The sequence below is a fragment of the Macaca nemestrina genome, chromosome 5 (assembly GCF_043159975.1).
Source record: "Macaca nemestrina isolate mMacNem1 chromosome 5, mMacNem.hap1, whole genome shotgun sequence".
Classification (NCBI taxonomy): Eukaryota; Metazoa; Chordata; class Mammalia; order Primates; family Cercopithecidae; genus Macaca; species Macaca nemestrina.
The window spans coordinates 46394872-46410183 of record NC_092129.1 but is presented as its reverse complement, the minus strand read 5'-3'; positions in this window follow the sequence as shown (position 1 = coordinate 46410183).

The window sequence follows — 15312 nt, the reverse complement described above, 5'->3', positions numbered from 1 at the left end:
ATACAAGACACTTAACAAATATTATTATTTATGAATATTTATGTCTATTATTTTTTATCGATAAAGCAAAATGACAAAAATAAGTCCCCTAATCAGCAAATTAAATGTCATAAACTCCATATACTAATAATCTGCTTTTTTTTCATAGAAGAGTCTTACAAGTAATCAATTACGAGTTACATGCTATTAATGAAGAAGTTATTTAATAAATTTCAATGACAAGTGTTAGTGTACTCAGGAGTTCAGAAGGAGTATAAATTCTAACAAGGATATATAGTAAAGGTCTTAAAAGAGGTGTCTGTTATTTGCAGACACATAACATCCCTGAGGAGTGGAATCTGATATGGTGGGTCATAAGAATTTGACCTCGTTGGTTGGGAGGTGGAGGGTGTTGTAAAGAGTCCTATATATTTCTAGAGCTACAGATAGTTTCACTAATGAACTCTTTAATTTAACAAATAATGTATATCAAGCCATATTGAAGGTCACCATGCTATTCTAAATTCTGTATTTCTAAATACAGAAACATGTCTAAGAAGTTGTAAAATATATCTGTGAAAAATACTTTAAAATATTTGCATAAGATGAAGTATGCTTCCTTACCTATTAAATTTTCATGTGTAAAATACGTCATTTTTCAACAATGCTAGGAGTGGCAGATGTATTTATTTTGTCTCCTGAATTTGTAAAATATTCTGTCTCCTTTCTTCTTTACTTGGTATTCCAGAAAAGAGGTAACTCTTATAAATGTATGTCAATAATGCAAGTAGCCAGAAGGTAAAGTAGGTGATTTGTATTTACTATTATCCCCTAGTTCTTAGGCTACAAACTTATGTTGGCTTTGAGAAGTTCCACTAATAATCAGGGTGTCATACTAACTAAATAAGCCAGAAAACATCATTTTAAATGATATTTTATGTTTTGAAGTGTGGGCACTTGAAGTATGTCCCCTAAACAAATTTAATTGTTGCTTCAAGAACCCTGCATGTAATATCATTTTAATATATACTTTCAATATCTATCAAATTTCACATTATTTTACATTATTCCTTTAATAAATGTGTTCTTTCTTTTTAACACCTATGTTGAGTATAATTTATGTGCCATAAAATTTAACCATGTAAAGTGTGAACATCAATGGTTTTAATAAATGTATACAGTCAGGAATTCATCACCAAAAAACAGTTTTATAATAATATCACCCCCAAATTTATCCATGCCTATTGGCAGTCAATTGCTGCTCTCAGACCTATCCCCACGGACTTGTAGTCTTGTGTGTGTGTGTTTGTGAGTGTATATGTGTCTGCATGCTACATTGTTCCTTTTCTAGAAAAGTTACATAAATGGATTCATACAGCATGTAATCTTTTGTGTCTGGCTTATTTTTCTGAACATTATGTTTTTAGAGAGTCATCCCTGTTTTTGTGTGTATTGATACTTAGTTTAAAATTACCTGTGAGGGCTAGGTGCAATAGCTCACACCTGTAATCCCAGCATTTTGGGAGGCTAAGGCAGGAAGATTGCTTGAATCCAGGAGTTTGAGTCCAGCCTGGGTAATATGGTGAAACCAGTCTGGTGAATGCCTGTAGTTCCAGCTACTCGGGAGGTTGAGACAGGAGGATTCCTTGAGCTGGGAGGAGGAAGTTGCAGTGAGCAGAAATATTGCCACTGCACTACAACCTGGGCAAAAGAATGAGACCCTGTCTCAAATAAATAAATAAATGAATAACTTGTGAGTACATGCATATATCCTATGTTACTATTCACTAGTTAAAACATATTGTTTATTACTAGTTAAGGCTATTATGAATACTGTTGCTATGATCATTCACATATATGTCTTTTTGTAGACATATGTTTTAATTTTTTTGATATATTCTTTGGAAACAAATTATTGGATCCTATGGTAAATGTATGCTTTGCTTTAAACAAGCAGAAACACACATATGCACACTGCCAAACTACTTTATAAATGCCAGTATATTTTCTAAAGTTTCAGGACCAATTTACATTTCCAATAGGAATGCTTCGAAGTACAATTTTTCTGTATCCTCTCTGATACCTCGTAAAATTAGTGCTCTTTATTTTCATTATTTTAGTGGTCATTCAATGGTTTTAATTTCCATTTCCTCAATCACTAATGTTTTTGAGCATCTTTTAATGTGCTTATATGGCCTTTAAGCATCTTCTTTGGTTACGTGTCTATTTCTCTGCTATTTACTTGTTTGTATTATCATTATTTTGTAAGAATTATTTTTATTTTTTTCAATACAAGTACTATATGATATTTATATTTTGAAAACATTTTTCATTCAGGATGTGAATATTCATTTTCTTAATGGTCTCCTATGAAGTTCACGCATTTTTAATTTTGACAAAGTACAATTTATCAAAATCTTCCTTTTCTGTTTCCAACTTTTGTGCTTAAGAAAGCTTTGCTTTAAGCAAAATTTTTCTATGTTTTGTTCTAGAAGTTTTATATCTTTAAATATTATAAAGATATTTACTATATTTAAAGATATATAAACAATAGCCCTGTAATAAAGATATTTGTTATATTTAAAGATATATTAACAATAACCCTATATTTAGGGCTATTGTTTTTCATTATTATATTTAGGGCTATTATTTACTATAAGTGAATGTGAATTATTAAATAAGTGAACAAAAGTCTCTGAAAAAAATCTGGAGGAAAGAGACTTTATTCCTTTAAACAGTTTTCAAATCGGGAAGATGCAGTCTTCAGTGTAAAACAAAGGTTCATTCCAGAGAACAAAGAGAGGGTTAGGAGTTTACAGGAGAAGTTCCTTTTCAAGTTCTCAATCAGGTCTGTTTATGCAAATGAAAGCTTGAAACACTTACTTTTGATTGGTTGGCACAGCTGAATTCTGATTGGTTGTTATAGCTGAGCCTTGATGACTGGACCAGGTGACCTCTTATTGGTTGTTTTCCATGCTGGAATCAGAAGTCTCCATCACATGTTTCGAACTGGGGAATGATAGAGGGTATTTCTGGAAGTTTATTTTGACACCTAAAACAGCAACCGATTTGGCTTGATTGTGGAAAGGGAGGTCTTGTGGTAGTTTTACACCTTTCTGAAAACACAGAGTCCAGTGACTGCTCCTTCACCCAGCCATGACCATTTGTTTCTGGTTTAACTTCCAGCAGCTCAGTTTGTCGTGGGGAATCCATTTTGTCTGTCAGCCAGGAGCATACTTTACCATGTATAGTGTTGTAACAGTCTATTTGTTTGTTTTTTGCATTTGTATAACCAACTGTTCCACCATAGTTATTAAAAATGTCATACTTTTTCTATTACATTTTCTTGGCATCTTTTTGGAAAATCAATTGTCCATATGTGTTTTGGTAAACATCTGAACCTTTACTATGTTTTATTTATCTATATGGTTCTCCTTATGCTAATACTGCAGCCTTGTTTGCCACAGAGTCCCAAAGTATCATATTATGTTTTAAAATCATGTAGTATAAGTCTGCATCCCACTGTTTCAAAATTGTTTAGCTACTGTATATAGATAGATATAAATAACATACATATAAAATAATAAAATTTGTTTTTCAATGTCTAGATAAAATCCAGGATTTTAATATTAAATATTTAAAATTTATACATCAATTCAGGGAGAACTGCCTTCTTAACAACATTAAGTATTCCAGTACATGAAAAGGACATGTCTATTTGTTTAGATGTTTCTTACTTTCTCTTAGCAATGTTTTGTAGCTTTTAATATACAGTACATGCACAGCACATCTTTCACTAACTTTTTTCTTTGTAAATAGAATATTTATAAAATTTCCTTTTTGAATTGTTTGATAATAGTATATACAGACATAATTGTTTGCATATTAATTTGTATTCCTTGCCTTTACTAAATTTACTAATTTCGGTGGCGCTTTTATAGACTAATTAGAGTTTTCCACATACACCATGATATTCTCTGTGAATAAAGACAGTTTTGCCTTCTCTTTTCCAACTGCATGATTTTTATTTCTTCTCTTAGATTATTATTTTTAGAGGGGAGCACAGCCTCCATTCCAATGGTGAATAGCAGTGTGAGGGTAAATTTCCTTGCCTCGTCCCAAATCTGAGCTTTTTAGTAGTTGCCCCAAAGTTTACAATATATATATTTAATTTATCATAATCTATTTCAGTTAGTATTGATTTACATTGGCTAAAATATAGCAATTCTAATCAACACAGCTCCATTTCCTTGTCCTTTTTTCCTGCTAGTCTCTCTCTCTCTCTCTCTCCCTCCCTCTCTGTGTGTGTGTGTGTGTGTGTGTGTGTGTATGTGTAGTTTTTGCTTTAAATAGTCATATGGTTTTTAATTAATCAACAGAGAAAGAAAACATGTCAATATTTTATAATTACCCTGGTATTTACTATTTCTAATTTTCTTCATTTCCTCCTGTCCAGATGAGTTACAGTCTAGCACCATTTTTTTTTCAGCTTGGAGAGCTTTCTTTCGTATTTCTTGTGGGACAGCTCTCTTAGACATAACATTCTCTGTTTTTTCTTTTTATCATTATTTTAAAATCTAGAACTGTCTTTGTTTTATCTTTCTTTATTAAAGTTAATTTTGTTGAATGCATATTCTTTTTTTTTTTTTTTTTTTTTTTGAGGAGGAGTCTTGCTCTGTTGCCCAGGCTGGAGTGCAGTGGCCGGATCTCAGCTCACTGCAAGCTCCGCCTCCTGGGTTTACGTCATTCTCCTGCCTCAGCCTCCCGAGTAGCTGGGACTACAGGCGCCCGCCACTGCGCCCGGCTATAGTTTTTTGTATTTTTTTTTTTTTTTAGTAGAGACGGGGTTTCACCATGTTAGCCAGGATGGTCTCGATCTCCTGACCTCGTGATCCGCCCGTCTCGGCCTCCCAAAGTGCTGGGATTACAGCCTTGAGCCACCGCGCCCGGCCTGAATGCATATTCTTACTTGACAATTTGTGGTGTGTTTCACCTTCACTTTGTCATTCTTCTGAAAAGTATCTTGTTTTCTATTGTTTCTGATGAGAAATCAACCATTAAGAAATTTCTTGTTAATCTTCTTTGTTTTGCCCTTTTGTGAGTTTTATTGAGCTTATTGAATTTTTAAAGTTTTAACCCAAATTTTGAAACTTTTTAGCCATTATGTTTTCCCAATAGTTTTTTTGTTTGTTTGTTTGTTTGTTTTTTCTGACTTCTTTTTTCTTTCTTTTTCTTTCTGGAAAAAATTACTCATTTACTCATATGTGGAGATTCATGATATTGTTCCGTTGTTTTCTATAGTTCCATTTATGTTTCTTCCAATTTTTGTTTCCCTCTGATTTTAGAGTAATTACTATTGATGTATTCTCAAATACAATTCTTTCTTCTGCCATCCCAAATTTCTGTTTAACATATTTAGTGAAATTTATGTTACTGCATTTTTCACCTCTAGAATAGTGTTTCATAATTCTTAGTATATTTTCACTAGTTTTATAAACATTTTGTCTTTATTTTAAAATAGTTGCTTTGAGGTATTTCCTCAGTCCAATCCCTGTGCCCACACTGAGTCAGTTTCTAGCAACTGCTTTTTAAAAACCAAGTTGAATATGGGCAATACTTTCTTATTTTCTTCTTTTCCTTTTCTAATAATTCTTAGTTAAAAACTATGTCTTATAGATTATACTTTGTACCAACTCTTTCTTCCTTTTCTTTTTTTAAAAGTTTTTGATTTTTTTGTTTTCCTGGACTCAAATAGCAAAAGAAGGCTGCAAGCTTAAAACCATTCTTACCTAAAGAAGTAACAGCTCTTCCACAGTAAACACTTCTAATTTTTTTTTTTTTTCAGTTAAATAAGAAGTCTCTTTTGGAAAGTTTAGTCAAATTTGTATCTATTTTGTGCAGAGTAGATTTCTTCAGGCATCTTTCTTTATACAACAATTACAAGAAGTAACTCCAAAACAAGGTTTTTAATCAATACACAGAAAATATTTTGAAGAGCATGACAATGTATTTTTACTTATAGATGTCCTGGGTAAAAGAATATATGGTGCTTACAGATACTAAATAATATTGAATTAGCAAATAACTAATGGTTCACAAGTCTTAGTCTTTTTGTATGCACAATTACATGCAAAAAAAAAAAAAAAAAAAGAAGACATATGACACTAATAATAGAGTTTCGGGTTACCCTCTAAGTAGAATTTCAAAATTGCTTCATTCAGACTATAAAATCTTTGCTTCAATAGTTCTTCCCTCAAATTATCTAAATGTTTATTTTTCCTTTGAACTTATATTTATAATATTGTGGCATGACTAAATATCTTTACTTTTCTATGATATTGTACAAAAACTTTATTGTTTTGTCATGAGACTGCCTTTAAGTATATAATTTATCTAGATGGATTACTTGATTTATTGGTTCTGTTCTGCATAGTATTCTTTTCCCAAATGTTTGTTTATCGCTAGGAACATATAAATAATATACAAATTAATCAATTTCTTTATTATTCTCTAGTTTCCACAGTTTTTCTTAAGATTTCATGCTTGGCAACTTCATAGTGAGAGGTGAAGCCGCTGGGCTTCTGGGTCAGGTGGGGACTTGGAGAACTTTTCTGTCTAGCTAAAGGATTGTAAACACACCAATTAGTGCCCTGTGTTTAGCTAAAGGTTTGTAAAGGCACCAATCAGCACTCTGTAAAAATGGACCCATCAGCAGGATGTGGGTGGGGCGAAATAAGGGAATAAAAGCTGGCCACCCTGAGCCAGTAGAGACAAACTGCTCGGGTCCCCTTCCACGCTGTGGAAGCTTTGTTCTTTCGCTCTTCACTATAAATCTTGCTGCTACTCACTCTTTGGGTCCGCACTACCTTCGTGAGCTGTAACACTCACTGCGAAGGTTTGCGGCTTCACTCCTGAAGTCAGCGAGACCACAAACCCACCAGGAGGAACAAACAACTCCGGACATGCCACCTTTAAGAGCTGTAACACTCACTGTGAAGGTCTGTGGCTTCACTCCTGAAGTCAAGCAAGACGGCGAACCCACTGGAAGAAAGAAACTCCAGACACATCTGAACATCTGAAGGAACAAACTCCGGACACACCATCTTTAAGAACTGTAACACTCACCGTGAGGATCCACAGCTTCATTCTTGAAGTCAGCGAGACCAAGAATCCACTAGAAGGAACCAATTCTGGACACAACAGTGTCTGGAAATTTTCCCTTAGATCTTTAATAAATATCTCAAATGTCAATTTTATTTAATAATATCAGTATACATGGTTAAATTATTTCCACTATTGAATTAGGGTTGATGTAAAAATAATTTTGCTTTATTCTGATAAGGAGTTATTTCCCTAAAATATTTCTTTGTACCAATATAATCAAAACTTCAAGTTAAATACCTTTTCTATCAGTGCTTTAAGTTAGTAATTCAAGTAATATTTGGAAGTATGTTTCAAGAAGGTTATAGCACTTGTGCTAAAATTAAAACTATCCTTGATTCTCCCATGAAAGAATCTTTCCAGTGAAATAACTTGTGTGCATTGAGCTAATATTGGTCTATGAGAAATGGTTTCTCAAATGCTATGTTTCAGCCGTGATTAGATCACCTCCCCAAAGAATTTGACTATATTTTTCTTTCACTAGCCTGGAGAGTAGAATAGTAATAATCTCAGTAGAAATCTATGAAACATTAGGAACTTAATCTTAGAAAACTAAAAGCAATCTGGGACCTAAGGGTTATCTAAAGATAGAATCTCAAGGAAAACATTATGCTTTCCCTGTTAAAGAAGCTAGTTCAGATAACTTTTTATTTTTATATATTAACTTTATGTGAAGATATATTTAAATATTTTTATAATTCACTTCAAGCTTTGAAATAAATATGACCTCTGCCTTAAATCTATTCAGACAAGCTATTCATATTTCTCAACCTAACTTGTTATTCTCAATTTGCTAGTGATGGACCAGTTTTAATTAATGATGTTTGCCTCTTAATTGATCTTCAAACCCAGATGTACATCACTTTACAAGATATATTGGTTTCAATGAACTACAGGAATCTTTAGCTCATTATACAAAACACCTCCTTCCTGTAGAATTAAAGACTAAGCTTTCAAATCAGTGACCCATTCTCAAATTCTTACTTCCAATTTTTATCTCCATTGGATTCAGAATTACCTATCAAAGCACAAATAGAGTATCCTTAGTAATACCACACTGGTGAATTTCTTGAACATTGTGTTCTATTTTGTGTCTCCAATATTTTATATTGCTACTGCTATCTATATGTGCTTTGTGCCCTAAAATGTATCTCCTGTTATTCAAGACCTAGTTCAAATGTCAGCTTTTCTGAGAAATGTATTATTGATGCTCTTTGAGTTTTTAGGGAAGTGACTTTCATATCACCGTCAGCAATGTTAGTTCATGGTAAGTTTATGTGGAGATTTCAGGGCATCATTTATTTAGCTGTACAGTTACCCTAAATCTTACTGCTAATTCATAGAAGGTATATGATCAATGAATGGAATTACTAGTTTTTTTATAATGATAACACAGTTTTATAATTTTTTATAATGTATCAGTTTCTGTAAGCCTCACTCTAGATAAACCCAGGTAATTCATATGCCCCAATAAAACTGAAGAATAGTACTTGATTTTTTGATAATTCATACTTCAAGATGCTTGAGAGATGAGATATTCATATTTCATTCACTCTCCCACATATTTATGTACTCATCTAGCAACTATTTCTTAAATTTCTGCTGGATGTATTTAAGATTGAAGAAAGATGTGCTGGGAGAGAAACATGGAAAATGTCCTATGCATAGACTGTCAAAACACAATAACCAGGCCCTGAACATGTGTGAAATAAGTGTCCTAAAACCTAACTTAACTAGCTTGACTGATGTATTGATTAGGGTCTGACCAAAGAAGTATATTAGTAGAGTAATATGAAACAGTGTATTTACTATAGGAATAAAATTACAAAAATATGGGCGCTGTTGAAGAATGCAAGGAAAGACTTACACTACTGTGTCTCCTGGTGAATATAAAATTGCCGTAGGTCAGGACAACTGGCAGGCAGAAAATATTTGATCTGATGATGGAGGAAAGCAAAGGAAAAGTTGAACAGAGAGAAACAAACTGAAACCCTGAACTCATGTAAAATAAATGGCTCAGTGATGTGTATTGGAAGCAGTTAAGATGTAGGAGTAAGATTTTAACTGACTTCAACCTCAAAAATGCTAGTTTCTGGTAGACATTGCTAGCACCTATTCCCATGGGGCTGCACATGTGCCTAACCACATGTGTACAGGACCTGGAGAAGCTGAAGCAGGAGGATTGAGGGCAGCTAAAGTAGCTGCATACTCAAAGGATGATCGAATATGTTGGCCACCTGTGTAAGCTCTAGTGGAGCTCAGAGCATTATGAAGACCTTCAAAAGGAAGTGGTTCATGCACTTCTTGCATCCTTGAATTTTCAAACATTTCTGTTGTGGCAGTGCCTAACCTGAATCACAGAGGGAGGAGAATACTGGAGAATGTAGTTCGGGCATAGATAAGTTGACAGTATAGAGCCACCTCTGCTAGATCCCTTTCTCTAGAACTTAGTTAAAATACAGTCAATACAATCAACTTATTATATGTTTCATAAAGTTGCTGTTTGAGTTGTTCAGCAAATACATATATATATACACACACATATATATACACACACACACACACATATATATATATATACACACACACACACACACACATATATACACACACATACTTTTTTTTTTTTTTTTTTTTGAGACTCTGTCACCCAGGCTGGAGTGCAGTAGCGTGATCATGACTTACTACAGCCTTGACTTCCCGGTCTCAAGAGATCCTCTTGCCTCAGCCTCCTGAGTAGCTATGTGTGTGACACCACAGATAGCTATTTTTTTCTTTTTCTTTTATTTGAGACAGAGTTTCACTCTGTCACCCAGGCTGCAGTGAAGTGGTATGGTCCTCAGATCACCACAAACTCTGCCTACTGGGTTCAAGTGATTTTCCTAATTCAACCTCCTGAGTAGCTGGGACTACAGACATGCACCACTATGCCCAGCTAATTTTTTTGTATTTTTGGTACAGATGGGGTTTCACCATGGTGGCCAGACTGGTCTCGAACTCCTGACCACATGTGATCCCTCCCGCCTCACCCTCCCAAAGTGCTGGGATTAGAGGCATAAGCCACCTCAGCCAGCCCACAATTTTTTCTTTTTTCTTTTTTTTTTTTTTGGTAGAGACAAGATCTCACTGTGTTGCCTAGGCTGTTCTTGAATTCCTGGGCTCAAGCGATTGTCTCACATCAGCCTTCCAAAGTGCAGGCATTACAGGTGTGAGCTACTGCGCATAACCCTTCAGCAAATATTTAAAAGCAAATAGAGCTGTGAAATGTGGTAGATATTTAATTTGTCTTTGAGTTATAGTTTGTCTGTTAGTCATCTTACATCAGTAAGCTAAATATAAAGAGCCTTTTCCCGTATGAGGATTTCAATATTTTATATGTGTGTGTGTGTGTGTGTGTATATATGTATATATATACACATATATATGTATATATGTATATACACGAATTTATCTGCCAACGTGTTAGGAGTCTTATATAATATAATGTAGATGTATTGAGCAATTTAACTTTATGAAAGTAAATACCTGTTCAAAATTACATGATGGGTTGGAATATATTTAGAATTTACTTAGTGTTTAGTGCCACTTTAAGTGTGGCATTAAATTCCATGCTTATGTTTTCTAATACCAAACATGCAAAAGAAACATTTATATTTATGTGGCCAAATTGAGAAAAATTACATGTGTTTTTAATATAGATACTGTATTATTTGACAGTAGAACATACAGAATATAATCTGATAATTATTTTCTTCTACAGACTGCTGGCATGAAATGTAATTTTGGGTGAAAAAAAAATCCAGCTGTGCCATCTTTCGTTCCCATTCTGGAATTTTTTATTTTTTTATCATTTTAAGTGAATTACTAAGCTTAACTTTTTATGATAGACTTTGTTTTAAAATCAAGGCATGAAATGAAATTGAGTATCTCTCAATATTACACATTACTAACAGCCTTTTATAATCAGAGAGGTCAGTTAATTGGCATATTTATTTCCACTTAGGTCTAATAATTAAGATAATTTTCACTTATTAGTACAAGAAATTTCGTGGGAGTGTGAAATCTACTGGTTATCTCAAAAAAAAAAAAAATTTAATTGCTACCATAGTCTGAAGAAACAACAGCAATAATAAAACAAACTCCAAGGCTTCGTGCTTAAGGTCTTTCCCTAATTTTACCTGTTTGATACAATAAGCTCAAACTGGTCACAAAACACATATTCAGGCTTTCTGGTAATTAAGAAAATACCAAAAATTCAGATAACAATTATTGAAGGTAAAAAATTTCAATTTCACAGTTGATTATTTATATATGTATCTACATATGTATATGTTTGGCTATGTCATATTTAATATACATGGCTTGCTTTTTCTTTCTACAAGGGTAGAACAGTAGAGTGGTTTGGCAGATTACACTTTTAAAGTTGGCTAAAACAGTATCTTTCATTATAAATTCTCTTCATTCAGTGAAATTTAGATATTCTTCTCATTGTGAGGTGAAGTGTATTTCCTCCTCTTGGATGCAGGTCTGTTTATGAATATGGCAAAATGAAACTATGTAACTTCCAAAGCTGAACCATTAAAGATGTAATAGTTTCCATTTGATTCCATTGAGATACCTTTTCTTGGAACTGAATCACTGTGCCCTGTGGAAGTCCAAGTAGACTGTGGAAAGGTTCACATGGAGATAAAATGAAACCTCCCCATCTCCCCACCTGCTCCCCTTAAGATACACTCCCCCTCACACACACACAGGCCGTGGCTGAACTTCCAGGCTGTAGGCAGTAGCAATTTTTGAGCTGTGTGAGTGAAGCATCTTGAAAGTGTATAATCTTATCCCCTGTGAAGCTACCTCAGACAAACCCATATGGAAAGAGACAAAACAGCCTAACAGAGTCCAAATTCATATTTCTCAACAAAATGAATGACTGTTTTCTTTTATGTAATACCATTAGGACACAGATGGTACTGAGTTTCCACCTGATTCACTTGGAACACTTGCCTTTGGAGCCCTGAGTGCCATGTGAGATATCCAATGCTGTCATCCTGTTAGGGTGCTCAGGCCACATACAAAGGCCATCGTAGATGATAGATTACCAGCTGGTTGACCGTTCCAGCTGAGTGAGATTCCCAGTGACAGCCATTATCAACTTTTAGGCATGCAGATAAGGGAGTCTCTGCATGAGTTTTGCCCCAGGAAACCAGTCACTGCCAGTCCGTTATTACAGAATAAAGAGCAGAAAGAACTGTGCCCATTCTGAATTGGTGTTTTATGGGCTCCGTGAGCATTCTATTGAAGGGTCATTTTAGGACCATAACTTTTGAGCTAATGTGTTACACATAAATAGCCAAAATAGATATATCATGGTACCAGGAATGAAGTGCTGCCTTTACACAATCAAAAATACATTACAATGGTGTGGTACTGGTTGGTGGCAGAAGCTGTAAGGATATTGAGGAGACCATTAGTTAAAGCCAAAAGGGTGTCAAAGAGGGTGTTAGCAAAAGCTTGAGGGACTAGAGGAGTTTGTAGGTGGGGCTTAAAGGAAAGTGAAGAAAATGTTACTGATAGAGAAAAGGACATATTTTATATGCAGAGACAGTATCAAATTGACAACGACAGTAATATAGAAAATAGATAACATATTAATTAACTTGATGATCTAGCTAAGGAAATGTCCACACAAAGTTTTGAGTGTGCAGCTCATCATTTTCTAACTGCCAGGTATAAAATGAGAGAAAAAATTTTAGTATAAGTATAAATGAGCCTACATTTGCTGAGTTTGCAAATAAAACTGTCTCTCACTCCTTACTACTTTAAGAGAAGAATCATGGAGAAGTAATAGCCATGTGTCATAGTTTAACTCCAGGTCACTGTCAAGAAAATGTCTCATGGTAAAAATGTAACTAAGGATGCAAATTTAAAACCATTTGTTAATACTTCAGGCTTCAGTGGAATCTAATTGCATAGTCTGTGGGCATCTCTGTTAAAAAATAAGGTTTCTGATATGGTTTGGCTGTGTCCCCACCAAAATCTCATCTTCAATTCCCATATGTCATGGGATGAACCCAGTGCAAAATAATTTAATCATGGGGTGGATCTTTTGCATGCTGTTCTCATTGATGGTGAATAAGTCTCATGAGATCTCACGGTTTTATAAAGAGGAGTCCCCCTGAACAAGCTCTCTCTTTGCCTGCTGCCATCCATGTAAGATGTGACTTGCTCCTCCTCGCCTTCTAATTGTGAAGCCTCCCCAGCCACATGGAACTGTGTGTCCATTACAACCTCTTTTTCTTCCCAGTCTCGGGTATATCTATAACAGCAGTATGAAAACAGACTAACACAGTAAATTGGTACCAGGAGTGGGGTGTTGCTGAAAAGATACCTGAAAACGTGGAAGCAATTTTGGAACGGGGTAAAAGGCAAAGGTTGGAACAGTGTGGAGGACTCAGAAGAAAGACAGGAAAAATGTGGGAAGGTTTGGAACTTCCTAGAGACTTGCTGAACAGCTTTGACAAAAATGCTGATAGTGATATGAGCAATAATGAGCAGGCTTAGGTAGTCTCAAATGGAGATGAGGAACTTGCTGGGAACTGGAGCAAAGGTGACCCTTGTTATGTTTTAGCAAAGAGACTGGTGGCATTTTGCCCCTGCCCTAGAGATTTGAGGAACTTTAAATTTGGGAGAGATGATTTAGGGTATCTGGTGTAAGAAATTTCTAAGCAGCAAAACATTCAAGAGGTGACTTGGGTGCTATTAAAGGCATTCAGTCTTAAAAGGGAAACAGAGCATAAAAGTTTGGAAAATTTGCCCTGATAATGTGATAAAAAAGAAAATACCATTTTTTGAGGATAGTTGCAGAAATTTCTATAAGTAATGAGAAGCTGAAATTTAATCTGAAAGACAAGGGGGGAAATGTCTCCAGGGCATGTCAGTGGTGCTCACTGCATCCCCTCCCATCACAGACTTGGAGGCCCATGAGGAAAAAATTGCTTTGTGATCTAGGCCCAGGGCCCCCATGCTGTGTGCATTCTAGGGAATAGGGGCCCTGCATCCCAGCCACTCCAGCCGTGTCTTAATAGGGCCAAGGTACAGCTTGGGCCATGGCTTTAGAGGGTGAAATCCCCAACCCTTGGCAGCTTCCACATGGGTTGAGCCTGAAGGTGCACAGAAGTCAAGAATTGATGTTTGAGAACCTCAGCCTAGATTTCAGAGGATATATGGAAATGTCCAGATGCCAAGGCAGAAGTTTGCTGCAGGGGTGGGTCCCTCATGGAGAACTTCTGTTAGGGCTGTGCAGAAGAAAAATGTGGAGTTGGAGCTCCCAGACAGAGTTCCTACTGAGGCACTTTCTAGTGAAGCTGTGAGAAGAGGGCCACCATCCTCCAGATCCCAGAATGGTAGATCCACTGATAGCTTGCACTGTGTGCCTGGAAAAGCTATAGACACTCAATGCCAGCCCATGAAAGCAGCCAGGAGAGGAGCTATACCCTGCGAAACCTCAGAGATGGAGCTGCCCAAGGCTGTGGGAGCCTGCCTCTTGCACCAGCATGACCTGGATGTGAGACACAGTGTCAAAGGAGATCATTTTGGTGCTTTCAGATTTAACTACTCTGCTGGATTTTGGACTTGCATGGGGCCTGTAGCCCCTTTGTTTTGGCCAATTTCTCACATTTAGAATGGCTGTATTTACCCAATGTCTGTACCTGCATTGTATCTAGGAAGTAACAAGATACTTTGATTTTACAGGCTCATGGGCAGAAGGGACTTGCATTGTCTCGGATGAGATTTCAGACTGTGGACTTTTAATGCTGAAATGAGTTAAAACTTTTGAGGACTGTTCGGAAAGCAGGATTCGCTTTTGAAATGTGAGGACATGAGATTTGGGGGGGCCAGGGTGGATCTATATGGATTTGCTGTGTCCCCACCCAAATCTTATCTTCAATTTCTACGTGTCATGGGAGGAACCCAGTGGGAGGTAACTGAATCATGGGGTGGGTCTTTCTCATGCTGTTCCTGTGATAGTGAGTAAGTCTCATCAGATCTGATGGTTTTATAAAGAGAAGTTCCCCTGCACAAGCTCTCTCTTTGCCCACTGCCATCCCTGTAAGATGTGACTTGCTCTTTCTTGCCTTCTGCCATGATTGTGAGGCCTCCCCAGACACATAGAAC